This window comes from Perognathus longimembris, chromosome 12 (assembly GCF_023159225.1).
Source record: "Perognathus longimembris pacificus isolate PPM17 chromosome 12, ASM2315922v1, whole genome shotgun sequence".
Taxonomy (NCBI): Eukaryota; Metazoa; Chordata; class Mammalia; order Rodentia; family Heteromyidae; genus Perognathus; species Perognathus longimembris.
The window spans coordinates 54,081,768-54,109,756 of NC_063172.1; the positions used below are offsets into that span (position 1 = coordinate 54,081,768).

Consider the following 27,989-nt stretch of genomic DNA (forward strand, 5'->3'; position numbering starts at 1 on the left):
TGCCAATCCTGGGATAGAACCCAGGCAAGTTTTCTACCACTGAGCAGTTGTATCTCTAGCCTGACCGGGCTCTAAAAACAAGATAGAAATAGAGATTCACTTTAGGCTTAAGGATATACAAAGACTGAAGGTAACAGGAAGGAAAAGATATTCAAAGCAAATAGTAACTGAAATGAGCAGAGATGGCTATTTTCAGAAAATAAATTTAAGGTCAAAACTGTAAAAAGAGGGCTGGGGATATGGCCTAGTGGCAAAGAGTGCTTTCCTTGTATACATGAAGGCCTAGGTTCAATTCCCCAGCACCACATATACAGAAGACCAGGAGTGGCACTGTAGCTCAAGTGGCAGAGTGCTGGCCTTGAGCAAAAAGAAGCCAGGGACAGTGCTCAGGCCCTGAGTCCAAGGCCCAGGACTGGAAAAAATAAATAAATAAATAAAAATAAACTGTAAAAAGAGAATGTCTTAAATTATGAAATTAAATTACAATAAAAGGATCAAATACACATGTATTCCAATCTTAGAGCATCTAAAATTATAAAACAAATATTAATACATCTGAAGGATAAGAGAGGCAATATAATAATACAGGTGGACAGATCACCCAGACAGGAAGTCAACAGAGAAATAGTTAACTTGACCAATACTTAAGAGCAAAAATGGACCTAAGAGACTTATGTGGAACCTTCCAAATATCCAATAGTTCATTCTAGAATACACCTTCTCCTTAAACACACTGACCCACAGAGCATTCTCCAGGATATATTACATTAACCCACAAATAAGTCTTAAGAAATTTAAGGAGAGTGAAATAACAAGTATGTTTTCTAACCATAATGGGGGACACAGAAATCAGCACTAAGGGAAACTTGAAATTTCAAAAATATTTGGAAAACTAAACATGTTCCTGAACAATCAAGGATTCAAAGAAAATTTCTTAAGAAACTAAAAAAGAAAAAAAACAACAAAAAACAGAACTAAGTTCAGAAATAGCATAAGGAAGGAAATAAAAATGATCAGAGCAAAATAAATAAAATGAAGTCTAGTAAGGCAACTGGAACCATGCATGGTGTTACAACCTATAATCTCAGCATGGTGTTACAACCTATAATCTCAGCATTCAGGAGTCTGAAGCAAGAAGATTATTCAAGTTTCAGGCCATTATGGGCAAAACTGTCTCCAAACAAAATAAGTATTACCTTATCTATTAAAATGATTATTATCAAAAAAGGATCAAAGGATAACTAGTATTAATGAAGATATGGAATAAAGAAGCATCTGTGCATTATTGATAGAAATGTGAATTAACATAACAACTAATATAGAGGGGAAAAAATATACAGGCTCTTCCTAAACAAAAAATAAAATTACTGGGCTGGGAATGTGGCTTAGTGGTAGAGTGCTTGACTAGCATGCATGAAGCCTTGGGTTTGATTCCTCAGCATCACATAAATAGAAAAAGCCGGAGGTGGCACTGTGGCTCAAGTGGTAGAGTGCTAGCCTTGAACAAAAGGAAGCCAGGGAAAGTGCTCAGGCCCTGAGTCCCAAGCCCTAGGAGTGGCAAAAAATAAATTAAATAAATTAAATCCTGAGCATATATTCAAAGGAATTGGATTCAGAACACTGCAGTATTGTTCACAATATACTGAACCTAAGGGTGCATGACCAGACAAACAAGAAGATATGGTGTACATATACTATGCAAGACTATTCAGCCTTTACAAAGGTATGAGTTGCAATAATATGGATGAACTTGGAGGACATTATGCCAACTGAAGTAATCTAGAAACAAGAAAACAAATACTATATGACATCACATATACATGACATCAAAAAATGTTGAATTTTAAGAGAAACAGAGAGCAGAATGATGATTACCTGAGGCTGGGGAAGGGGGAGTTACTAGAAAATGTGGAGATATTGATCAAAGGGTTAGATCACAAGAACACTTGTTAATTATCTACTGGAAAGATGATGGAAATGTTTTTTAATCACTGTATACCTCAAATAAAAGAAAAAAACGCATGAGATAATGGACTTAAGTAACCTGACTTTATCTTTCACTTAGTAAGCATATAAAAGTATTACACTACATTCCATAAACTTGTACAATTATTTTCAACTAAAAATAAAATTGTAGGCTGGGAATATGGTCTAGTGGTAGAGTACCACTCGCATATATGAAGCCAGCGGTTCGATTTCCCCAGCACCACATATATAGAAAACAGCCAGAAGTGGCGCTATGGCTCAAGTGGCAGAGTGCTAGCTCTGAGTAAAAAGAAGCCAGGGGCAGTGCTCAGGCCCTGAGTCCAAGCTCTAGGATTGGCCAAAATAATAGTAATAATAATAATAATAAAATAAACTGGTTGTGGTTGTAGCTCATGCCTGTAATGCCAGCTCCAAAGGAGGCTGAGATCTGAGGATTATTACACTTAGAAGTTAGCCCAGGCAGGAAACTCCCTGAGACACTCATCTCTAACCACCAAAAAGCCAGAAGTGGAGCAGTGGCTCAAGTGGTAGAGCATTAGCTTTGAACAAAAAATGAATGAAAGAATTAAAGAAAAGCTAAAACAGCTGAAGACAATGAATATATTTACTATATGTTACTTGGTAGAAGAAGGGCACACAAGACATGCTATTAACACAGTCAAAATAGTCATTTAGCCACAGTGGAAGAGTGAGAGTATGAGAGAAGTGGAAAGGGAGCTGATAAGTCATCTATGATGACAGCAGGTAAACACGATCATAATGAATAGAGAAGACACACTAGTATCATCTTAGCTAGCAATATGGAGGCTACTAGCTGATAAACAGCTAAATAATTTAATTTCCCTATAGAATGTGAGCCAGGAGATAGAAAAAGAAAGACTTATAATTTGGCTCCCAAGCTTACATAGTATCCTTTATTTCTGAACTGTGTACATGAATTATTGTAATACTGGCAAATAAAGATACACACACTACATGGAATATAAAAATATACAGAGAATAATTTCCTAAATAACAAAACACAATTAACAGTAAGAGTCTAGAGTAAAAAAGAAAAGAAAAAAAAAAAAGAATGAAAAACTGCCAGGCACTAGTGGCTCACACCTGTAATCCTAGCTACTCAGGATGTCTGAGATCAAAGGACCACAGTTCAAAGCTGGCCCAGGACAAAAAGTCAATGTCCAATTAACAACATAAAAGCTGAATCTGGAGGTATGGCTCAAGTGGAAGAGCACTAGCCTTGAGTGAAAAAACTAAGGAAGAGTGTGAAGACATGAGTTCAAGCCCCAGTTCCAACACACAAAAAAGAAGGAAAAGAGAACATTACTATATAAATAATATTTTATAGCACAGAAGTTCAAATTTATACTAGATTTTGTTCCTAAACTGTCCTGGCAATGTGTTTGTGTGGTGCCTATGTAAAAATAAATTTGAAAACAAAGTAAAATAAAAAATGTTCACCAGTAGGGCTGGGAATGTGGCTTAGTGGCAGAGTGCTTGCCTACCATGCATGAGGCCCTAAGTTCTATTCCTTGGTACCATATAAACAAAAAATGGAAAAAAAAAAAGTTTACCAAGTGCCAGAGACTCACACTTGTAATCCTAGCCACTAAGGTGGATGAGACTTGAGGATTGTGGTTCAAAACCAGCACAGACAGGCAACTCAGAGAGACTCAAAACTCTAATTAATCAACAAAAAGTAGGAGGGAGCTGTGGCTTAAGTGGTAAAGCTCTAGCCTTGAACGAAAGATGCTCAAGGACATCAAGCCCCAGAACTGGCAAAAAAAATTTTATTTTAATTTAAAAAATCATACTGCAGCTGGAATATGGCCTAGTGGTAAAGTGCTCACATCATATACATGAAGCCCTGGGTTCGATTCCTCACCACCACATATATAGAAAAAGCCAGAAGTAGCACTGTGGCTCAAATGGTAGAGTGCTAGCCTTGAGCAAAAAGAAGCTAGGGACAGTGGTCAGACCCTCAGTTCAAGCCCCAGGACTGACAAAAATAAAACAAAAAAATCATAGTGCAAACATTCAAAGAGCCATTTTTATTAACTTTCTAAGTATTTACATGCCTTTAATATACAATTATTAAAAATATAATGTGCATATTACCTGGGGTATTCTCTTAGTAAATCTTAAGTATTTTTCCATCCCACTAAATTTTTCTAAAATCCAGAGGCATGCTATTCCATGTGTATACACATCAGGATGAAACAATTCCCCAACTGCTAGATAACAAACTCATTATAATTACTGCATACTTGAGGAGCATATAAATCAAAGTCTATATTGAAGTCTATAGATATTTTGATAATTCAATAATAACCCTCTAACTTAAAATATAGATGTTTTATGAGTATACGCAATCAGTATGAAAAAGTTGGCCCCATGAAACTCTCATTTGAGATAATCTTGTCTCAATCAAAAGAAATCTACAAATCACCTCAAGGCACCTTAGTTCCACAGGTAATTTTGCTATACGAATCTTCACAATACTCTAGACTGCCACTCCTCAGTTGTGAAATGAAGAAACTAACTTCTACACTTCCTGTGGGGCCTCAGAGCTCTAGTTTTCCTGTTTTAACTTGAGTCAAGTATGAGTTTCAGGTCAGCAAACGTTTAGTTACCTACAAATAACTGCCCCGGACTCAAAATTTCAGTTACTTTGGTAACAACTCTTACTGGCCCACTTCTGCCACTTTCTCTTCCACTGAGGGAAAAAAAAATCTATTCAATGGGGCTAGGGATATGGCCTAGTGGCAAGAGTGCTTGCCTCGTATACATGAGGCCCTGGGTTCAATTCCCTAGCACCACATATACAGAAAACGGCCAGAAGTGGTGCTGTGGCTCAAGTGGCAGAGTGCTAGCCTTGAGCAGAAAGAAGCCAGGGACAGTGCTCAGGCCCTGAGTTCAAGGCCCAGGACTGACCAAAAAAAAAAAAAAGAAAAAATTCTATTCAAGTTCTTCATAAACAACAAAAGCAAAATTGGAATAAGAGAGAAAAAATAAAGGTTTTCTTTGTCTTTGGAAAGAAAAGGTGGCAGAATAATGGAGCGAACAGTTTAAGTACTTATTTTTGTTTGATATGTCATATTAATTCATACAGCACAATCTCACTCCTTGGCATTTTCACTATAGTGGAGGGAGGGGTAAAAAACAGAGTACATTCATATATGCACACTTGAAATGATTCGTCAAATGTTCCAAGTTCCTATTCTTCAAACTCTTTCATTTATGGGTTAAATGTAGGATCCCTTCAATATCACAGGATCTTTGAAGCTGCTGAGCAATGACCTACAGAAGGTCAAGGGCTGGCAGGTCACACACAGTGGGGAGCAGACAGGTGGCAGACAGATGTGGAAAAATGGGAGGAAAGTAGAATGCTGACTCACTTTCCTTCTCTCCTAGCACCCAGGAGAAGCAGCCAACTGCTCCTTGCTGTTCCTTTCTCTGTAAAAAGGAGGACAAAGCTCACCTTGCAATGGGACAAAGGTGACAATGATCACACTGGGACATAAAGGATAATATACTATTTAGGAAATACACAAGGTATATATTCCTGTGTTAGGAAAGCTTGATAGAAGAGCAAGGCTTATTTTGAGTATGGAGGTTGACTGCCAGAAGAAAGTACTTTTCTCAATCACAGAGCTTATATACACAACAAAATATAAAGTATTATGAAATAGGCTACATCTCTATTCACTTGCCAAAAGCACCTATTTAGCTTTATATTTTATAATAAATACACTTTTTTGTAGTGATAACATGTAAATGTATTTACCATGTACCTACTACATTTCCTAACACTGATATCTGAATCCTCCCCATACCCCTAGAAAGAATACACCTCATTTTTGTTTTTACTGATGATGACATCAAAGTTCAGAGGTCCCTCATGAACAAAAGTTTGCAGCTCTTATATAACTAAACCACAATACCAGTCTGTCAAACCTATGACATCCTCCTAAAGCAGAGCAAATTGCTCAGAGGTTCATGACCCAAAATTCAAATATGAACTTTGCCTTAGCTTTCAACAGGTAAGAAGATCATTCTGATCTTTTTCCTTTCAACACCTATTTTTCCTTTCCAAATGGAAAGGAAGAATGAAGCAGGTAAGAGGGAAGAGCAAATGATGTTATCTACTTGACATGCAGCCTCAAAATATTTAACCTGTGAGTTTTCCATTTTTTATTTGAAAAGTGAAATAACAAACTCATAAATTTGTGAAGAATATTATCCTTCATATAACGCTAACATGCAAATGTCCAATAAATGCCAACTTCGCCTCTGTAACTAAAAGGGCACATTGTTACTTTTCATGTTAATCACAAAAGGCAAAACAGAGACACAAGAGTGTCAGCTTTACATCTAGGGAAGTTACTATTACCTACCAGAGGAAGTAACTACAGGGTAGAGCCTCAACTCCTGATATTAGAGGGAAGAAGAAAAACCCTAGGATCCTATCTTGGTTTCTGTAATAATGCTAGCAGAGTACACACAAGAAGAGAAGTATCTGTACTAGATCCTAAAGACTGAGGTGGACCTGTTTCTTAATATCCAGTGTCCTTTGTCTTAAGATTTGGTGCAATATGCTTATATATAGGTAAGAAATAAATTTCCAGTGAAAGTTAAAAAAAAAAAAGAAAAACCAAGTAGTAATCCACACAGAAGCCAGGTGTACACAGACACAGACACAGACACACACACACAGACACACACACACACACACACACACACACACACACGGGGACACGCAGGGACACGCACTCATTTGGCCTCATAGGGAGTCTTTGGAAGAAAGTTAACCAAACACTAAGTATCTCTGACAAAGCTTTATCTCACAAGCTAACTTCTCCCCTTGCTAATTTTTCCCCTCTAACAGCATGTTATATAACTTAAGATAATTTAACTGTCTTACATTCTCTAGCTCCATGTACTTTTTTGTCCCAAACTGATCAAAGAGTAAAACAAGTTCAATGTATTTATTATAGCCAGGGTAAGGACTGCAGCTCAGTGATACAGACTTTGCCCAGTATGAGCAAGGTTCTGAGTTCCATTCCACACATCATAAAAACAGTAACAAACTGTCAGTTACAAGGTCTTGTTAAACACTTCATAACTGGTGGCTCCTGTGAGAGTAAGCTCTAGCTTTCTACTGTGTGGAAGTCATTTCAAATATGAATGCACTAAATAGCCACAACAAAGAGAAAGTATACTTTTTCTACCCCACTGCTATGAACTCCATAACCCTTTTCTCATCAGGCAATTGATAAACTACTGCCTCAAAATAATTTAGTGTCTGCCTCCTTTCTCTACTCTCCAGTACTACAAATTATTTAAAGAAATAAAAGTTAAAGTAAGAATAAAAATGAAAAGCACTCACATTACACATTGTGGTATTTGGCAGGTTTTAAGACATCTTTATTCACAGATGGAGCCTCCATCTTTCCCCTCATCCTTTCAATTTTCCTTTTCTCATGGCCTGAAAACAACATCAATACAAACAAGGGAAAATAGGCAGCAGTTCTAGCATAGTTTGGAATATAAGACATGAAGTAATAAAGTAATACAAATGATGCAGAAAAAAATAAAGTAGTTCAAGATGGAGTTTTGTTTTGAAAGTTTCAGGACTTTGCATAACTCCCAAAAGTATCTCATCCTGGGGTGGGAATATGGCTTAGTGGTAGAGTGCTTGCCTTACACGCATGAAGCCCTCAGCACCACATAAACCAAAAAGGTGCTGTGGCTCAGATGGTAGAGTGTTAGCCTTGAGCAAAATAAAGCCCCAGGACTGGCAAAAAGAAGTCTCTCATCCTTTTTCTTTTACCCAAATAATATTCCTTCAAACTGTATTGTTCAAATCTTACTCCCTCAAGCAGGAAGTTCTATACCTGTACATCCCTAAACATAACCCTAAAGCATACTTCAAAGCTCTGTAGATGAGCCAGGCACCCGTGGCTCACATCTATTAATCCTAGCTACTTGGGTAGTTGAGATCTGAGGATCACACAGTGCAAAGCCAACCCAAGAGGGAAAGTCCATGAGATTCCTATGTCTAATTAAACATCAAAAAGCCAGAAGTGGGGCTGGGGATATAGCCTAGTGGCAAGAGTGCCTGCCTCGGATACACGAGGCCCTAGGTTCGATTCCCCAGCACCACATATACAGAAAACGGCCAAAAGCGGCGCTGTGGCTCAAGCGGCAGAGTGCTAGCCTTGAGCGGGAAGAAGCCAGGGACAGTGCTCAGGCCCTGAGTCCAAGGCCCAGGACTGGCAAAAAAAAAAAAAAAGCCAGAAGTGGCAAGTGGTAGAGCCCAAAAAGCTCAGGGACAGCACCCAGGCCCTGAGTTCAAGTTTCAGGACCGGTGCACGTGCGCACACGCGCGCGCGCAACACACACACACACACAGAGAATACCTCTGTAGATGGTTAGTTTCATATATCTTTTTAAATTAAAATGTATAATTTTATTTATGTATTACTGTTATATATACACTCTCATATGAAAATTATGACAGGTCATAAGTGGAAAAGTAAAGGTCAATGAATTTTAGGCAAAATAAACGTATCCACAGATCCAGTTTTTAAAAATCCATGTTTTAACTGAATGCTAAATAGTGTTTCTTTATCCTGTGTATAGAAGACACACTTTTTTCATTTATTTCAAATTAAATTTGGAACTAATATTAGAATGAATCCTCATCACTTCCTGAGGAAAATGGCAGAAAGATTTTCAGTCTCCTAACTAGAAATACCTGAAGGAGCAGTAAGGGCAGAAACTGATTTGATGGGCATTAGTGGCTCACCCCTGTAATCCAAGGTACTCAGGAGGCTAAGATCTGAGGATCTTGACTTGAAGCTAGCCTGAGCTTTAGGAAAAGCTGGCTTCTGTACCAAAAAGCCATAAGTAAATCTGTAACTCAAATGGTAGAGCACTAGTCTGGGTGGGGAGGGAGCCCTAAGGGACAATACCCAGAACCCGAGAATTCAAGCCCCAGTACAGGTACCAAAAAAAAAGTGGGGGGGGGGGGGGCTGGGAAGGGGACTTGGTGGTAGAGTGCTTGCCTAGCATGCATGAAGCCCTGCATTCGATTCCTCAGCCCTGCATAAACAAACAAAAAAAGGCAGAAGTGGTGCTGTGGCTCAAGTGGCAGAGTGGTAGCCTTGAGCAAAAGAAGCTCAGGGACAGTGCCCAGACCCTGAGTTCAAGCCCCAGGACTGGCAAAAAAAAAGAAAAGAAAGAAAAGAAAATACTTAAATGATTGTCTTGCATGATTTATTTGATCAATAAACTTATTTAGAAAACACTATCCAAAACTGAACAACAAAAATGTTTGTCAGGGCTGGGAATATGGCGTAGTGGCAAGAGTGTTTGCCTTGTATACATGAAGCCATGGGTTCAATTCCTCAGCACCACATATATACAAAAAGGTCAAAAGTGATGCTGTGGCTCAAGTGGTGGAGTGCTAGCCTTGAGCAAAAAGAAGCCAGGGACAGTGCTCAGGCCCTGAGTTCAAGACCCAGAACTGGCCCCCCAAAAAAAGAAAGTTTGTCAAAGCTCTTTAAACTCTATATTGGTACCTCTCCTCAAGCTATACTTAACATCTTTTTCACTGGTCCACTTAGTGGAATAAGACATTGACTCAAAGAAGAAAGAATGTCACTTTACAGATTCTGTCTTCATCCTAAAAACTGGCATTTTATATGGTTGGCGTATTTTCAGGAACTTTTATTTTCAATTAGGTTTAAAGGAACTCATATAACTAAAGATCTTTAGTAACATAAGGAGTCATTTCATATCAATTAGACTGATCTTCAAATTAACAGTACTCAAAAACTGTATGACTAAAACTGTTAATAGTATAACTTAAAATACTAAACATGCCAGTAGGGCCTGCTTGCAAGCATAAGATCCTAAATTCAAACACAAATACAACCACAGGAAGGAAGGATGGATTGATGGAAGTAAGGAAGGGTGGGTGGAAGGAAGGGTGGGTGGGTGGAAGGAAGGAAGGAAGGAAGGAAGGAGTTGGCAGGCACCAATCAATCTTAGCTACCCAGCCCAAACAGAAAGTCTAGATATGTGGTTGTGGTCCATGGACAGTCATTTCTAGAGGCTTTACATGGTATATAGAGGGTGGGGGGGGGGGGGAGAACAACTCAGTAGTGCAGACAGTCCACAAGAGCACAGGGAAAATACATGTGCCTGTTGGAAAATTTCATGACCTCAAGTAACCTGTCTAGCTTAGATAAGGCACCTTGTAGATAGTTCCTAGCCAGATAAATGTCAACAATTGCACCTCAGTGTCACCCCACATTGACTGACTGGTGTCTCATTAAAGTCAAACATGGAACTTAGGAAATCCATAATCAAAATGAAGGCTTTAAGCAAAACAAACTGGCTCTTTCCAGCTATACTACAGAAAAGCACCACTAGCTTAGCTGGGTGGTATTTGAGGCACAGGATGCCACCCAGGACACTTAAAAAAGAAAGAACTAAGAGTGAAGAGGAGAGAGGGAAGGGGAGAACAGGAAAGAGAAGGGGCAGTCATCAAATGGATTTTTCAATACTACCAGGCAATACTGCTGTGCATTTAATCACATCAAGATCCCAAACCAGTATCAAACTTATTACTACTTGCTGAACCCTCTTACATGAATCATCCGTATTCAACAAAGGGTTCTGGCTTTATCACACATACACATACACATACACACACACACACACACACCCGTCAAGAAACAAAAAGCAACCTCCTAGGTGTTCAGACTAAACCCAACGCATTTGAAAACATAATATGGCAATACATTCATTTACTTCTACAAGCAATGTAATGAGTTCAACCTGTGCTTGCTTGGAATTCATCACATTTTGTCCACCTTTTAAACTATCCATTTATTAGATGCCTAGCTCTCAAAACATATTTTATAATTATCTCTTAATTATTCCTCACAAAAAGCCTACAAAGACCATGAGAGAACAGGGTTATTATGAATAGCTCAGTGGTAAGTACGTCTAGTATTTTGTGTTAAGCCCTAGGTTCAATCTCTCTCTCCTCTCCCTCTCTCCTCTTTCCTCTCTTTCTCCTATCTCTCTCCTCTTCTCTCTCTCTCTCTCTCTCTCTCTCTCTCTCTCTCTCTCTCTGTCTCTCATAGGGCCCCCTTTATTAATACACCCAATTCATGAAGAAAGAAAATCAGAACTGGGTTTGAAACCTTGATCCAATTCTAAAGCTACACAACTCTGCTGATATCTGAGTTTCTTTTTCCCCATTTTTAAGCCAGCCCTGTGTTCAGTGAAGAAGTTCCTCCAATGTTTCTTCCCTGAGCCTTCATAGAGCATTCCTTGCCTACATATCTCTTCCTTCCTCCATGCCTTTACATCTGCAAACTCATTATTCATTAATATTCCAATATGAGTGTGGGGGGCCAGCTGGTTCACATGTAGCACGCATGTGGGACAGCGCGGGCTCATGGCCTAGAGCATTAGCACTGACCATTTGCATTTCCCCATTGCTTCGGCATTCCTAAAGGTGGATTCCTGAAAAGTCCCAGTCCATGGTGCATTAATCCTACCCGGTCCTTAACATTCACTCCTTAGTCTTTTGTGATTCCAGGTTCCATCTTTCTCTGGAGTCAATGCACAGGATGACTGAAATACAACTCCTAAGCAGATGCTAAGTTATCAAAGTACAAAACAAACAACATTAGATTTAAGAATGGACCCAGGCCACAAACTACAAATGAGGTTTCAGCTTGAATTCCAATTAGCATGGTCTAGTGACCCAATGCCCTTTATCTACCTGGAGCAAGTATCTGCAGTTTTATTACAGAGCCCAACTGGACCTACCATGTCCTTACTAGGACATTGCCCAGCTTGAAGCAATTCCAAGAAGGTAAGAGCTCCTCACTTAATCCTGGATTCGTTGTGTTGTTCTGTCAGGGAGAAATGTGGAAGAAGTCCCCTTAATGGGGAATGGCAGAAATAAAATACCAAGGACCAGGTAAAATGAGGACGCAGGTGAAACATTCTTGCACAAGAAAAAGTGAAGCCATGATCCAAAGAAATAGCCAATCAACAAGACCCAAGAGTAAAGAAAGCAACCAACTGATCAGCAAAAAACCCAGTCACCCTATGAAAATGTGCCTCCAACCCCATATTATCACAGCAGGGAGGGGCATGTCTCCAGTCACTAAGATGTTCACAGCTTCCCTTAGCAGAGCTCTAAAGTTAAAAAAAAAAAAGATTCCATTAGGAGTCTCCTCTTTCTAGAAATATTCTATAAGTGTTCCACAGAATACTTACTCTGTTTTTGTCTGCTCAGGCTATCATAACCTAACACCACAGACACACAACACATCTTTCTCACAGTTCTGGTGGCTGAAATTCCAAGATCAAGCTGCAAGCACAGTTAAGTTTGTTGTGAGACCTTTCTTACTGATTTGTAGTCTGCTACATTGTTGTAGTAGACCATCTTGCTATTCCAGCTCATTTGTACCCATGCATAGGATACAAGAGTGAACTGGTACTAGAACTAAGGAAGTGAAAGAGAATACCAAAATCGAGAGACAAGGGATAAAAAAACAACGGACTCCAAAAGCAATACTTGCAACACCATTTGGTGTAAACCAACTGAATAACTAATGGGGGGAGAGGGAAAGAGGGAGGGGGAGGGAGAGTGAGGAAGGAGGTAACAAATAGTATAAGAAGTGTCCCCATGACCTTATACATGAAACTGTAACCCCTCTGTACATCACTTTGACAATAAATAAGTAATTATTTTTAAGTAAAATAATCTAAAATTAAAAAATAAGAGTGAACTCCCAGAGTTTCTCCATATAAAAACAGTAACACCAAGAGGTCAGGGACCAAGAAGGTTAAGTAATCTCCTCCAACCTTACTTCCCAATAAGTCCTCTCTCCAAAGGCTGCCACAATAGAAATCAGGGTTTCAACATATGAAGCTGGAGGGAGAATATTCAATACCTAACTATGACTTAAATGTTACCATCTTGAATGTATCTCTATCACCTCTCTACAATGTGGTTATTCCATTGCTACCACTTGACACAGGCTTCTTAAAGATAAAGCACTACATGATTTTTAACCTGTACATTTCTAACAGAAATTTTTTGAAACAAATCATTAAAGTCCTCTGTTAATGTGCAATTTAGTTTCTTAGCCATTTAAAATATGGAGAACAGAGAAGCTTCATTGAGAAGAGAACAGAAGTTTTAAGGAATGTAAAATTTGATTAGCAGTATATCAAAAAAAAAGAGAAACTAAGAAAACAGGGAGAAGGGCAAGTACATGCTTCAGTGGTTCAAATTCAGAAATTAACAAGGAAAAAAAAAAGAAATTAACAAGGAATGTAAGAGCCAGTTAAGATACAGTTGTGACACTAAAAGTATTATAGATTTCAAAGTAATTAAATTATGTAAGTTGGAGAACAAAGAGGACTGCAGTGGAGATTTTAGTGACCCCCAGAGAGATGGGATACTGGTAACTTCGGTGTCCCTCAGGTATCAAGAGGGAGCTTATTAATGCACACAGATATATACAAAGTAGGAGAAAAGAAATTCCAAAGACTTTCTTCTGAATTACACACAATATCAAAACACAGTAAATTTCGCAGAAGAGTAAATATCTTTAAATTTTATAATTATTATAGGTACAAAAAACATACAAAAGAGATTTAAAAATTACTCAGAAAGTCAACCTGAAAACCCAGGTTGCATAAAACACCAACTTAAATACATAGACTATATTTTCTAAGCCATTCCCTTTGACCCACAAAGTTAGATAGCACGAAGTTACAAGTTCTTGTTTTTTATTTTTTTTATTTTTTTTGACCAGTCCTGGGGCTTGGACTCAGGGCCTGAGCACTGTCCCTGGCTTCTTTTTGCTCAAGGCTAGCACTCTGCCACTTGAGCCACAGTGCCACTTCTGGCCGTTTTCTGTATATGTGGTGCTGGGGAATTGAACCCAGGGCCTCATGTACACGAGGCAAGCACTCTTGCCACTAGGCCATATCCCCAGCCCCTTGTTTTTTTACTTTTTGCATCTAAATTCTTTGTTCTTGAATTACAGTAACAACAATAAAAGGAGATCACATAAGAAACAGTCACACAATACTTTTAGAACAGTCTGAAAGCAAAGATATAATCCATATATTTTCTGTGCATGAAGACCCTAACAAAATACAACACCTTAATATTTGTGAGAAGCAGGTCAAGAAAAATAATTATAAAATTTTCTCAGCAAGGTGTGGCTGGCTCATGCCTGTACTCCTAGCTACTAATGAGGATGGAGGTTGAAAAGTCAGCACTGGCAGTAAAGGCTGTGAGACTCTTATCTCCAATTAACCACCAGAAAATTGGAAGTGGAGCTGTGGCTCAAGTGTCAGAGCACTAGTAGTGAGCTGAAGAGCTCAGGGACAACACCCAGGCCCAGAGTTCAATGAAGCCCCAGGACCCATCCAAAAAAAAAGCATCTCTAATTCATCGGAAAAAACCTTATTCAAAGTCAGTGACAGAATTCATGGAAGCAGCATCTTGATTTATTGCTGTTGCTGATACTGGGGCTAGAACTCCAGGCTTCACATTCTTGCTTGTCTTTTTCACTTAAGACTGATACATTATAACTTAAGCCATGCCTCCAGTTGCTGCTTTTTGATAATTAGTTGAAAATAAGGATCTGGAAGATCTCTTTGCCCAGAGTGGCTTCAAATAAGTGATTGTCAGACCTCAGCCTCTGAAGTAGCTAGGGTTGTATATAGGTGTAAACCAAGATCAAAGCTTCAAAGAGTGCTATTTTCTGGGCTGGGAATGTGGCTTAGTGATAAGAGTGTTTGCCTAGCATGCATGAAGCCCTGGGTTCAATTCCTCAGTACCACATAAACAGAAAAAGCTGGAAGTGGCACTGTGGTGCAAGTGGTAGAGTGCTAGCCTTGAACAAAAGAAGCTCAAGGAGGGGTGTCCAGGCTCTGAGTTCAAGCCCCAGAACTAGGGGGGGAAAAGTACTATTTTCTGATACAAAACCGCCCTTTTTGTCTGTTGTTTATAAAACAAGTCTTTTGTTAAAATATATTGGAGTAAGTGAATGTAATCCTAATTGAGAGATTCAAGCAGATGGAGGCCAAGTACTAGTGGCTCAAATTTGTAATCCCAGTTAAGAGGCTGAGCTTGACTGGATCACAGGTTGAAGCCAACGAAGGAAAAAAAACACAAAAAACCTCAAGAGATCCCTTAAGTTCAAGACATCACTTCTCAACCAATAGCTGGAGTCAGAGGCACATATTAGTTATCCTAGCTATAATGGAACCCTGAAATTGGGATGATCTCAGTTCTAGGTCAGTCCAAGAAGAAAAGTCCAGGAGATTCCATCTCAACAGAAGCTGGGAAGATGGCATATGTCTGTCATCTAAGCTAAGGTAGAAAGCAAAAAGTAACAAGAAAATAGACCTAGAAGGAAGTGAAAAATTGAAAATGACTGGAGGCATGGATCAGCAACAAAATGCCTGCCTAACATGCATGAGGCTCAATGTTAAAGTCCCAATACTATACATACAAAAAACAATAATTAGCTGGGTGCTGGTGGCTCACACCTGTTATTCTAGCTACTCAGGAGGCCAAGATGTGAGGATTGTGGTTCAAAGCCAGCACAGGCAGAAACTCCATGAAATACTTACCCCCAATAAACTGCTCAAAAAAGCCGCAAGTAGCACTGTAGCTCAAGTGGTAGAGCATTCACCTTGAGCAAATGCAGCTCAAGGGGCTGGGATGTAGCTCAGTGGCAAAGTGCTTGCCTAGCAAGTGCAATGTCCTAGGTTCGACCCCCAGTACCAAAAAAGAAAAGACCAAAAAAAAAAAAGTTAAAAAAGCAGCTGAGACAGCAACCAGGCCCAGAATACAACCTCCAGGACCAGCCCCCCCAAAAAAATTAGTTAATAATAATAATAAAGATAGTGAACTAGCTTCTAAAACAGTCTTTAAAGAAATGCCAAATTGAGACCAGGACTATGATTCAATTCTTACACTTAAATGTGAGAGGCAAACAAATAGCTATCATCAGCTATGGGGCACTGCCAAATATAATGGGAAAGACTGCCCTCTAAACCAAAGCAGTCTATCTTTATTTTACCTAGAAAAGTTTCTGTGAAGCAAACACTTGCAAAGGGTAAAGAGACATACTTCAAGAAAAGCCTAGGGGAATGAGGGATGAGGTAACAAATGGTACAAGAAATGTATCCAATGCCTAACCTCTCTGTAACCTCTCTGTAATTCAGTTTGATTATATATAAAAGAAAAGCCTAGACAGGAAGATTCAAGTTTAAGGACAGCCCGAGCAATATATTTCCTCCCTCAGTTTCAACTGTTTAGAAGATGGTATTGGAGAAACACCTATCAGGCTATTCCTTGTCGGGCTTCTCCAAAACCAGGCCCCCATAGCACACCACAATCCACAGCTTACCCTATGCTCTTCTTGACTATGGAAGATAGCTCTGGTGAACTAGCTAATGATGAACATCATTCATGATACAACAGTGGAACTATCTGGCAAATTCCAACTTCATCCAATGAGCCACTGACAAACTCTCTCTAAGGAAGGTCTCAGTTCACAGGCTAGCCTCTTACTGAAAGGCTCATTAGCCCCAGAAGTAATGGTTGCCCTTATATCAGTGCTTTTTTTTTTTTTAAGAGTTCTCTTTACCACACCTATTGGCCAAATTCCAGTCACAGCAAATAATTATTTACAGTAAACATTCTCTGTTCAAAACTACTATGTGACTTCTTTTTCCTGTATGGACCTAAAATAATAATATTCTGGAAATTAGAAACTAGGTCCCTGAGAATAAAAGACAACTTAAAGGCATCTAGCCAAAGTACCCACAACCCCCTGAATTTTACTTGAATTTCTTTATCACACAAATATTCCCTAAAAACTTTTTTGGGGAGGTGGGGGTTATCTTAGCATCTTTCCAAAATTTTAAACACTTATCCTCAGCATTTCCATGTTAAGACAGCAATCCCATCTTCCTTACTGCTCTCAATGACAGTACCCACAATGAATAAGAGTTAATAAAGGTAGCAGGTACTGTCTGGTAACTCCAAGTTCCTACCAGGAAACACCATCATTAGGGGATTTCATCTACTCAAGTCAGCTAGAACAGAGTTAACTGAAGAACATGTTCTTTCTAATGCCTGTGTTTCTCTTCTTGGACCTCTGTAATTATGATTGGACCTGGAAGAGTGCAAAATAGAAGCCATTTAAACTCTATAAATTTATGCAGCTTAAGAGGCAGACCAAAAATAGGAATCCACAAGAGTAAAGTGGCAGGAAAAAGGCAAAGAAAATTATTTTAAACAAATGCTTGAGATTATAATAAAGGTTGCTTTTTTCTTATCTGTGATGTTTTCAGTTGAAAGAGACCATTTAAAAAGCTGGCTGGGGGGGGGGGAGGGGTAAAGTGTTCACCTAGTATACATGAAGCCCTGGGTTTGATTCCTCAGCACCACATATATAGAGAAAGCCAGAAGTGGCTCTGTGGCTCAAATGGTAGAGTGCTAGCCTTGAACAAAAAGAAGCCAGGGACAGTGCTCAGGCCCTGAGTTCTTCAAGCCCCAGGACTGGCAAAAAAAAAAACAACAAAACAAACAAAAAAGCTGGCTCACACCAGTAATCCTAGCTACTCAGAAGGCTGAGATCTGAAGATTGAGGTTCAACGCCAGCCTGAGCAAGAAAGCCCATGAGACTCTTATTTCCAATTAATCACTTAAAAACCAGAAGTGGAGCTGTAGCTCAAAGTGGTAGAGTGCTAGCTTTGAGCAAAAGAGCTCAGGGACAGTGCCCAAGCCCTGAGTTCAAGCCTCACAACTGACAATAAGTAAATAGCAGACAAAAAACAATGGTAGGATAAAGCAGTACTAAAAGAATCACATACTTTGTTACTATGCCAAAAACCTAATACAATGAACATCATAGCAGAGTACCAGAAGGCAACTTCATGCGCAATCCAGGATTGTATTTTATTTGGGTGTGTGTATAACAAAGTATGTTTAAAGGGAGCCATTTGGGGTTGATGATTATGTCTCAAGTGATAGAATGCCTGGCTATCAAGCACAAGACTCCAAATTCAAGCCCAACTACTGCTACCAAAAAAAAAAAGATAATTTACAGTAGTTTGTACTACCCAGGGACATTACTGGGACTTCTTTGTTCCTCTTCGTTACAGCTAAACATTTTATGTACTTAACAGTGAAGTCATGGAAATTCTTTCCTACTGAGAATAACTCTACAACTTATACAAGGTTCTTTCCCCCAAAATAGAAACACTCTTTGTAGAAAAATGACAAGAACCCCAGCTTCCATCTGCCAGAAAAGAAATTTAAAATTAGCAGTTAGAGAAGTGCACCAGTGGCTCAACCCTAGCTACTCAGGAGGCTGAGATAGGATCATGTTTCAAAGCCAGACCAGGAAGTTTGTGGGACTCTTATCTCTAATTAAATCATAGAAAAAGCTGGAAGTAGTTCTGTGGCTCAACTGGTAGAGTGCTAGCCCTGAGCAACTGCTCAGGGACAGTACCCAGGCTCAGAGTTCAAGCCTGAGGACCAGCAAAACAATAAAAAGCAGTTAGTGGGCAAGCACAGTGGTCCACACCTATAATCCTAACTACTCAAAGAATTACAAAACACTAAAGATGCTATCTAAAAAACTAAAAGGGCAGGTGTATGGCACAATTGGTAGTTTGCCTAAAGCATTAAGTTCAAACCCCAGGAACAGCAAAAAATAAATAGGTAAAATAAAATAGCTGTAAATATTCTTGCTCCTCCAACATACAGCCCCAGAGATTTTAGGGCAAGTGTTTTATTTCTTTCTCCTAATTGGACATTATCTTCTTTAGCAAAAATTTTCCAATATAGTCAACAATTTTCTAGATTAATGTCATGAGAAAGGTTCCCAACATCTCAAATTGAGATCTGAAATGAAAGCCTTCTATACACCCCATCACTTCTCAAACCAGCTACTCTCTTTATTATTGATCTTAATGAAAACCCTGTTGATGGGAATCTGCTTTGTTCTCATAACTCCCCCTTTGGGAAAATGAAGAACAGAAAAGGAATAGATCAGATTGTCAACAGGCAAGACTAGTTTATTGAGGAACAGCAAGGGGCACAGACTTTCTCCCAGGTTTGGAGGGGTGGAGCTTATGTGAGGGGGTTAATTTGGGACCAGGCTTATAAAGAGGTCTGAGCATGGAGACAGAGGTTATTGAAAGCGCCACTAGGTCTAGGAAGTAGGTAGCTTTTCCTTGGGCCCAGGACAGATTGTTTACATCTGCGCCTAGGTGAACTGCCCTGACTGCGTATCAAAGCAGGTTCACAAATAACTGAGGTTTTATCTGGTGCTTGTAAGCCCCTGGGACAATAGCGTGGGAGGGTCAATCCTTCATTTGTCACTATCCTTAAGAATTTTTGGTAATTACTATGACAAACTTAAAGATAATTTTATTTGCAGTTCTCCAAGTTAAAAGCATATTGTAGGGCTGGGGATATGGCCTAGTGGCAAGTGTCTGCCTCATGTACATGAGGCCCTGGGTTCGATTCCCCAGCACCACATATACAGAAAAATGGCCAGAAGTGGCGCTGTGGCTCAAGTGGCAGAGTGCTAGCCTTGAGCAAAAAGAAGCCAGGGACAGTGCTCAGGCCCTGAGTTCAAGCCCCAGGACTGGCAAAAAAAAAGCATATTGTACACCATGAATTTCCCTACTTACCTGCATTAGTTTCCTGTTACTGCCTTTACAAATTACCACAAACTTAATGCTTAAAACCAAAAATCTGTTATATCTTCTAGTTCTAGAAGTCACAAGTCTGGACATGTCTCACTGGACTAAGATCAAGGTGTCCTCAGGAGTCTTTCTGGAGGCTCTAGGGAAGAAAGTGTTCCCTTGTACTCAAGTGTCGGGCTGGGAATATGGCCTAGTGGCAAGAGTGCTTGCCTCCTACACATGAAGGTCTCGGTTCGATTCCCCAGCACCACATATATGGAAAACGGCCAGAAGGGGCGCTGTGGCTCAGGTGGCAGAGTGCTAGCCTTGAGCAGGAAGAAGCCAGGGACAGTGCTCAGGCCCTGAGTCCAAGGCCCAGGACTGGCCAAAAAAAAAAAGACTTTCCTTGTACTCAAGTGTCTAGTTTTTTGGCTCCTAGCCATTTTCTTCTCTCCTCAGCCAGCAATTTAGGAATGAGTCCTTCTCACTTTGCTATCTCTCTCGTTCTCCCAACTCTGCCTCCCTTTTCAGTTTTTAAGGATACTTATGATTACATCTGGCTCATCAGGATAATCCAGAATAATCTTCCTATCTTAAAATAAGCTAATTAGCAACCATATTTCATCTACAACCTTAGTTCCATTTTCCATATAAGGTGATACAGGTCAAAGGTTCCAGGGATTCAGCATGAACCTTTGGGAAGGGCACGGGGAAGACATTACTTATCTACCACCCTACTATTCAAACTTTATTTGCCCTTTACTCTTCATAGGAACACCACACATAGGGAATCAAACACAATTCATCTTAAAAATATATATTTGCAGCCCCAAATTCATCCCTAACTCTCGTCTAATTCAACAAATTTTAATTAACCTAATAAAATAAACAAATGGCAAAGGGGCTAAGAGAGACTGCTCATAAGAAATAAGAATTACAAACACACATATGAGAAAATGCTGAGATTCCATCTCGCTCCAATTAGATGGCTAACATCAACAATTCAAACTACAACAAATGCTGGTGGGGATGTAAGAAAAAAAGTAGTCTATTGGAGGGTTGGGAATTTAAACTAGTACAATCACTCTGGAAGGTGGTTTGGAGGTTTCTCAAAAACCTAAACATAGACCTTCCCTGTAGGGGGCTGGGAATATGGCTTAGTGGTAGAGTGCTTGCCTAGCATGCATGAAGCCCTGGGTTCAATTCCTCAACACACCACATAAACAGAAAAGGCCAGAAGTAGAGCAGTAGCTCAGCCTTGAGCAAAAAGAAGCCAGGGACAGTGCTCAGGCCCTGAGTCCAAGCCCCAGGACTGGCAAAAAAAAAAAAAAAAAGAACTTCCCTATAACCCAGCCCAGACCATTACAAGTCAGGGTATGGTAAAGATTCTTGCACACCCATGTTCACTGCTGCACTATTCACAACAGCTAAGTTGTAGAAACAGCCCAAATGCCCTACAATAGAGTGGATAAATAAAATGTGGGGGTTGTGTGTGTGTGGTGTGTGTGTGTGTGTGTATGCACACATATATATAGTTTTTCTTACCCATTAGGAAGCATTTTACGCATCCATTAGGAAGAATAAGATTATGCTATTGTAAGAAGGGACACAGAAATGGAGAGACAAGCATGAACAATGCAGCAGTGGTACTCACTAGAAAGTATGTTGAAATAAAACTATATAGCTTGGGGTTGGGCACAGGAGGAGGAAACTGGGAGAGAGAAAAAGAAGGGATGACATTGTCCAAAAAGATATGTACTCATCATCTAACTGATGAAAAGGTAACCTCTATACATGACTTTAATAATAACAAAATTTTTTAGAAAAAGAATAATATGCATACGCCATTTGTAGGGAAATGGAGCTAACTAAACCAAATCTTGCCAACTGAGGTAACACAAGCTCAAAGAGACAAGGTGGCATGTTTTCTCTCACATGTGGAAGCTAGATTTAAAATATAACTGACATGAGAACCTATACAGGAGTCTAGGCATTCACAGACTAAAAGGGGATATCCTTAGGAGAGAAACCAAAAGATGTAAGTAATGTCTCTGAAAATTTTAACACACTATTTAAACAAATTCCATGAAATGGAGACATGGGGGATTTTTGTTCTTGTTGTTGGTAGTGGTAGTATTTTTCACTTTGGAGATGGGGGGGGTCACTATTGAACAGAAAAGGAGGCAAGAGGGTATGTAAATGTAACATACTCAGTACACACTATGTAGAAAATGAACTTGAACTATGCAACTTGTGGGCAAGGTCAGAAAGAGGGAACTGGAGAAAGTGAAGGAGGTGACATTGCCACAAAAAGAAATGTGCTCATTACCTGACTTATGTAATGGTAACCTCTCCCTACAATACCTTACTACTAATAATAATATATTTTTAAATAAGGGCTGGGAAGATGGCTTAGTGGTGGAGTGCTTGCCTAGCATGCATGAAGCCCTGGATTCGATTCCTCAGTACTACATAAACAGAAAAGGCTGGAAGTGGTGCTGTGGCTCAAGTGGTAGAGTGCTAGCCTTGAGCAAAAAAAAAGCAGCTCAGGGACAGTGCCCAAGCCCTGAGTTCAAGCCCCAGGCCTGGCAAAAAATAAAAGCCAGGCGCCAGCGGTTCACATCTGTAATTCTACCTACTCAGGAGGCTGAGATTTGAGGATTTGGGTTCAAGCCAGCCTGGCCATTATTTCCAGCAAGCTACCAAAAAAGAAAAAAAAAGCTGTACAAGAAGCTGTGGCTCAAGTGGTTGACAACAAAAACTTAGGAAAAGCACCCAAGCCCAGAGTTTAAGCCCCAGGATTGGGGGGAAAAATCCTCTGCAGGTACATACATAACTTTCCTTTCAACTGTTAAAAATGAATGGGAGAGGATGGGAATGTGGATTAGTGGTAGAGTGCTTGCCTAGTATGCATGAAGCCCTGGGTTTGATTCCTCCATACCACATAAGCAGGAAAAGCCAGAAGTGGCACTGTGGCTTATGTGGTATAGCGCTAGCCTTGAGCACAGAGAGGCTCAAGGACATTGCCCAGGCGCTGAGTTCAAGTGCCAAGAATAGTAGAGAGAAAAAAATAGTACCTCAGAGGGTAACACTGATCAAGGTGCACTGTACTCATAACCTGATTTATGGAACTGTAACCTCTTTGTACAATTACTAAATAATAAAGTTTTAAATAAATTTTAAAACAAGAGTACTTCAGAGACCAGAGGATAAGTATACTAAACTTTACAACTTTGCCTTGCAATCTCACAGTTGTAATTCTCATTGCATTTTCATGCCACCAGAAAATCCAAATCATCCTTTTACATACACCTATGTTAGGCTTAATATAACCAGTCTTGTCTATAGCAATTACTTTCCTATTTTCCCCTTGGAGGGGAAATGGGTTGGCTTGGTTTATTTAACCAGATCTTATATCTGAGACTAACCTTCTGCATCTGCCTCAAAAGTGCTGGGACTGAAGAGGTGCACCACTATACCAGTTTTGGTGGGCACTGACCACTGAATAAGGTCACTCACTTTCTACCAAGCAACCAGTCTCATCTCTGAACAGTAGAATATAATTCATAGTACTACTTTTATTATTAGTGCAACTAATTAACTGAGCACATTTTGCACTTAAGGTTTGGGGCTGTTTAAAACGCAATAACTCATTCAAACCTCCACAAAATTCTATGTAGATAGTGTGATTTTCAAAGATAAACTAAGAACAGGGCTGGAACTAAGAACAGGGCTGGGAGTGTGGCTTGGTGGTAGAATGCTTGCCTCCCATGCATAAAGCCCTGAGTTTGATTCCTCAGTACCACATAAACAGAAAAAGCCAGAAGTGGTGCTATGGCAAGTGGTAGTAGTAGTGCTAACCTTGAGCAGAAAGAAGCCAGGGACAGTGCTCAGGCCCCGAGTCCAATCCCCAGCAATGGCAAAAAAAAGAAAGAAAGGAAAGAAAGGAAAGAAAGAAAGGAAAGAAAGAAAGGAAGAAAGAAAGAAAGAAAGAAAGAAAGAAAGAAAGAAAGAAAGAAAGAAAGAAAGAAAGAAAGAAAGAAAGAAAGGAAGGAAGGAAGGAAGAAAGAAAGGAAGAAAGAAAGGCGATCAAATAATACATATACTTCATGGGCTGAGAATATGACCTAATGGTAAAGTGCTTGCCTCACATTCATGAATCCCTGGGTTCGATTCCTGAGCACCTCACATATAGAAAAAAACAGAAGTAATGCTGTGCGGCTCAAGTCCAGGAGTGCTAGCGTTGAGGGAAAAAAAAAATAAAAAATAAAAAAGCCAGGGACAGTGTTCAGGCTCCTAGTTCAAGCTCCAGGACTGACAAATGAATGAATAAATAACTTCTACAGCCACAGGAAGAAAAAATACGTTATCTCCCCAGGATTGGCCAATGAATGAATGAATTGATGAATAAATAACTTCTACAGCTACAGGAAAACAAAAATAGGGTATCTCACACCAAACCCTATGTCCTTTGCCACAGGCTATTGAAACCATTACCAGATTTAGAAAAATTTGCTTTCAGTTCCTGTATCTGTAAAATAATAAAAGTGCCTGTCTGCTTGACAGGATAAAATTTTAGAGCACCAAAGAGTCTCAGTGTACTGGGTGGACAATTGCTGGAAGTATTATTCACACAGAAGCAGGCAGAATTCCCCTGAGGTTATAAGCGTACTCTGTGCATATGCAATGCATCCTAAGCTGGGTACCACACATGCTCAATATACATATGTGAATATATATGTATATGTAGATACATCCATGTAGTTAGTAAAAATATATTCATTTTATTAAATGCTATCAAGATATAAAAACATTGGCAACTGGAGTCTTAAACAAGAGAAAGCAAACATACCATTGTCAAAAACAATGAAACAGGGCTGGGAATGTGGCTTAAATGGTAAAGTGCTTGCCTAGCATGCATAAAGCCCTGGCTTCAATTCCTCTGTAACACATACAGAAAAAGCCAGAAGTAGCTCTGTGGTTCAAGTGGCAGAGTCTAGCCTTGATCACAAAAGTTCAGGGGCAGCATCCAGGCTCTGAATTCAAGCCCCAGGACTGACACAAAAGCAATGAAACAGTTCAACTAATAAGCCGATGGTGATTTCCCCTTTCTTTTACCACCAAATCAATTTCATGAACAGGTATAATACATCAATATTTATAAATCACTGCAGAAGTGCCTAAGTATTTCCATCCTAATTTCTCTGGCTCATCAAAAAATAAAGCATTCAAAGCACTCTATTTGCAGGAAAAAAAATACGAATCCCATTAAAATGGTTTAAAAGTATTTAAAGTAATTCTTTCAGGATGACATTGGCAGTACATTTTACTTCATCATAATACAAACTTTTCTTAAAACTAAAGTTGTAGTGATCCCCTTTGTGTGTTCCAAAATTTGGTCTTATGTTAAGTATAAAGAGTGATCAGAGAAAAATGCACTCTGATCAAGAAACAATGCCAGGAGCTGGTAATGTGGCTTAGTGGTAGAGTGCTTGCCTAGCATGCATAAAGTCCTGGGTTGGATTCCTCAGCACCACATAAACAGAAAAAGCTGGAAGTGGTTCTGTGGCTCAAGTGGTAGAGTTCTAGACTTGAGCAAAAAGAAGCCAGGGACAGTGCTCACGCCTTGAGTTCAAGCCCCAGGACTGGCAGAAAGAAAGAGGGAGGGGGGGAAAGGAAGAGAGGAAAGGAAGGAGGGAGGGAGGAACAATGCCAGGGGCCAGGGGCTCATGCCATAATCCTAGCTACTGGGGTGTTAAGATCTGAGGATTGGCTGGAAACCAGCCAGCCTGGGCAGGAAAGTCCCTGAGAGTCTTATTTCCAATTAATCACCAAAAACACAGAAGTCATGTCTCAACTGGCAGGGCACTAGCCTTGAGAAAAAAAAAACCTCAGGGATGGTGCCCAGGACTAACACCAAAGTGCGAATGTGTATCAATAACCTCAGCACTCACAAGTTGAAGCAGAAGGGTGGTGACTTAAGGTATGGACTATATGCAAGACTTTGTCTACACACACACACACACACACACACACACACACACACACACACACACACAGGAAATGTGGGATGAGAGAAAATGAGCAGGAGTTATGGTGACAATATAACCTATCCTTTCAAATACTGTACTGGTAATTTTTGTATTTGCTTTTTTTCATTTATTGGGGATAAGACTTTTCTGCCCAGGTTTGGCTTTGAACCTCAATCATCAGACTTCAGCCTCTTGAATAGCTAAGATTACAGGCATGATCCACTGGTTCCCAGCTTGCATCTGTGTTACGGGATTTATAATTTCTTCCTAGTAAACTTAAGGCCTAATATATTTATGGATAGGCTACCACCAAAATAAATGACATCACAATGAAACTCTTATTTACCAAGTGGCACTAATTAACCCATCCACCAGCCCACCTCTATCTACAATAAATTTTTACTGTTTCTATGGGGGAGAAGACAAAAGTAAATAAATGTTTGTACTGTATTGATGATACTGTATTTATGATGGCTAGTAAAGTGCAAGTGATCAAAAGGGAATCACAGAGGTTCCAAAGAGAGTAGGCACAAATGAACCAATACCTAAAACAAATCTTTATATAGACTAAATCTAGGCAAACCACATATACCACTTTAAAAATAACTGATACAGTTGAGAATGTGGCTTAGCAGTAGTGCTCACCTAGCATGCATGAAGCCCTAGGTTCAATTCTTCAGCACCATATACACAGAAAAAGTGGGCACTGTGGCTCAAGTGGTAGAGTGCTGGCCTTGAGCAAAAAGAAACCAGGAACAGTGCTCATGCCCTGAGTCCAAGCGCTAGGACTGGCAAAAAATAGTAATAATAAAATAAAATAACAGGTACAACTTCAGAAAACATCTAGATGATAATTTTATAGCTATTAGGAAAGCATTCAGATCTTCTATGTATGATAAAATTACTAGAAAATGATAAAAGATGATGTCAGGAAATCATACAGTAAGTCACTTGTTAGATGTAATCTGACAAACCACATGGTGAAGCTAAGTAAATGTTACACATTATACAACTGAATTCTACACTTAATAGTACCCTTGATCTGAAGAACACTATTTCTTTACTTTTTTGCCATCACTTTATTCACTTGTTATTCAATAAGATTTGACTTTCACCACTCTTACCACTTCCTTGCTTTTCTAGAGGATCTGACACTCTTAACCTGCACAAATGTATTGTAGTCTATACCACACAGAAAAGGCACAGAGGCCAAGAATCATCTGAGCAAACAGGTTGTGCCCGGTTTTTCTCCCTCAGTTTAATTGTATTATATCACACCTTCTTTGTTTCATCACATTCATACATGGTTGTCCATTCTTCCTCAAACCTAAACATAAAGTTTTCCTTAGAAACAAGATGCTTATTTTCTCTTTCCTTTTTGTCTTTGTTCATGTATCTGTCTTTTTGGGGGGTAGGGAAGCAAAGACATGAAGAGAAAAAGGGTGAACAAATGCAGCAGTGGTAACAGTAGAAACTACTGGAAATGAACTATACAACATGTGGGCAGGGACAAGAGGGGAAAAACAGAGAAAAAATAAAGGGGTAACATTGTCTAAAAAGAAATGTGCTTGTTACCTTTACAATAACAATAAAAAGTATTTTTAAGGGTCTGGGGATATGGCCTAGTGGCAAGAGTGCTTGCCTCGTATACATAAGGCCCTGGGTTCAATTCCCCAGCACCACATATACAGAAAATGGCCAGAAGTGGTGCTGTGGCTCAAGTGGCAGAGTGCTAGCCTTGAGCAAAAAGAAACCAGGGACAGTGTTCAGGCCCTGAGTCCAAGGCCCAGGACTGGCAAAAAAAAAAAAAAAAAAAAAGTATTTTTAAAAATTTTCCTGTCCCCCCCCCCCCCAAAAAATATTTTCCTGTCTCTAGGTCTTCATTTCTTTTTCTCCTTTGCCAGTCCTGGGGCTTGAACTCAGGGCCTGGGCACTGTCCTTGAGCTTCTTTTGCTCAAGGCTAGTGCTCTACCACTTGAGCCACAGCACCACTTCCGGCTTTTTCTGTTTATGTGGTGCTGAGGAATCAAACCCAGGGCTTCATGCAAGCTAGGCAAGCACTCTTCCCTAAGCCATATTCTCATCCCTAATTAATTTCTCTTTCTTTGCTTCATGGTTTTAACAGTAAAAGCCAGAATGTCTGTGGTTCATGAAGGAAACATGATAAAGTAAATTATAATAGATATATAATCTATACCT

The 27,989-nt window shown here is 39.6% G+C and overlaps 1 protein-coding gene and 1 non-coding gene across 3 annotated transcripts in view; one reads left to right on the forward strand and one right to left on the reverse strand.

The window, feature by feature from the left end:
* The window catches only part of Pcmtd1 (protein-L-isoaspartate (D-aspartate) O-methyltransferase domain containing 1), an 86,088-nt gene that overhangs the window by 51,615 nt on the left and 6,484 nt on the right, over positions 1 to 27,989 (reverse strand). Inside the window, exon 1 of one of the 2 annotated variants that reach the window (XM_048359135.1) lies at positions 4,446 to 4,702. The exons of the other annotated variant lie outside the window; for it this stretch is intronic. The gene's annotated coding sequence lies outside the window, so the exon portion shown is untranslated. Of the gene's footprint in view, positions 1 to 4,445; positions 4,703 to 27,989 lie in introns of those variants that run through there. 2 annotated transcript variants of the gene reach the window in all.
* Positions 6,413 to 6,585, forward strand: LOC125361087. Its single transcript, XR_007212878.1, has one exon. It is a non-coding gene; the product is annotated as a small nucleolar RNA SNORA81 (small nucleolar RNA).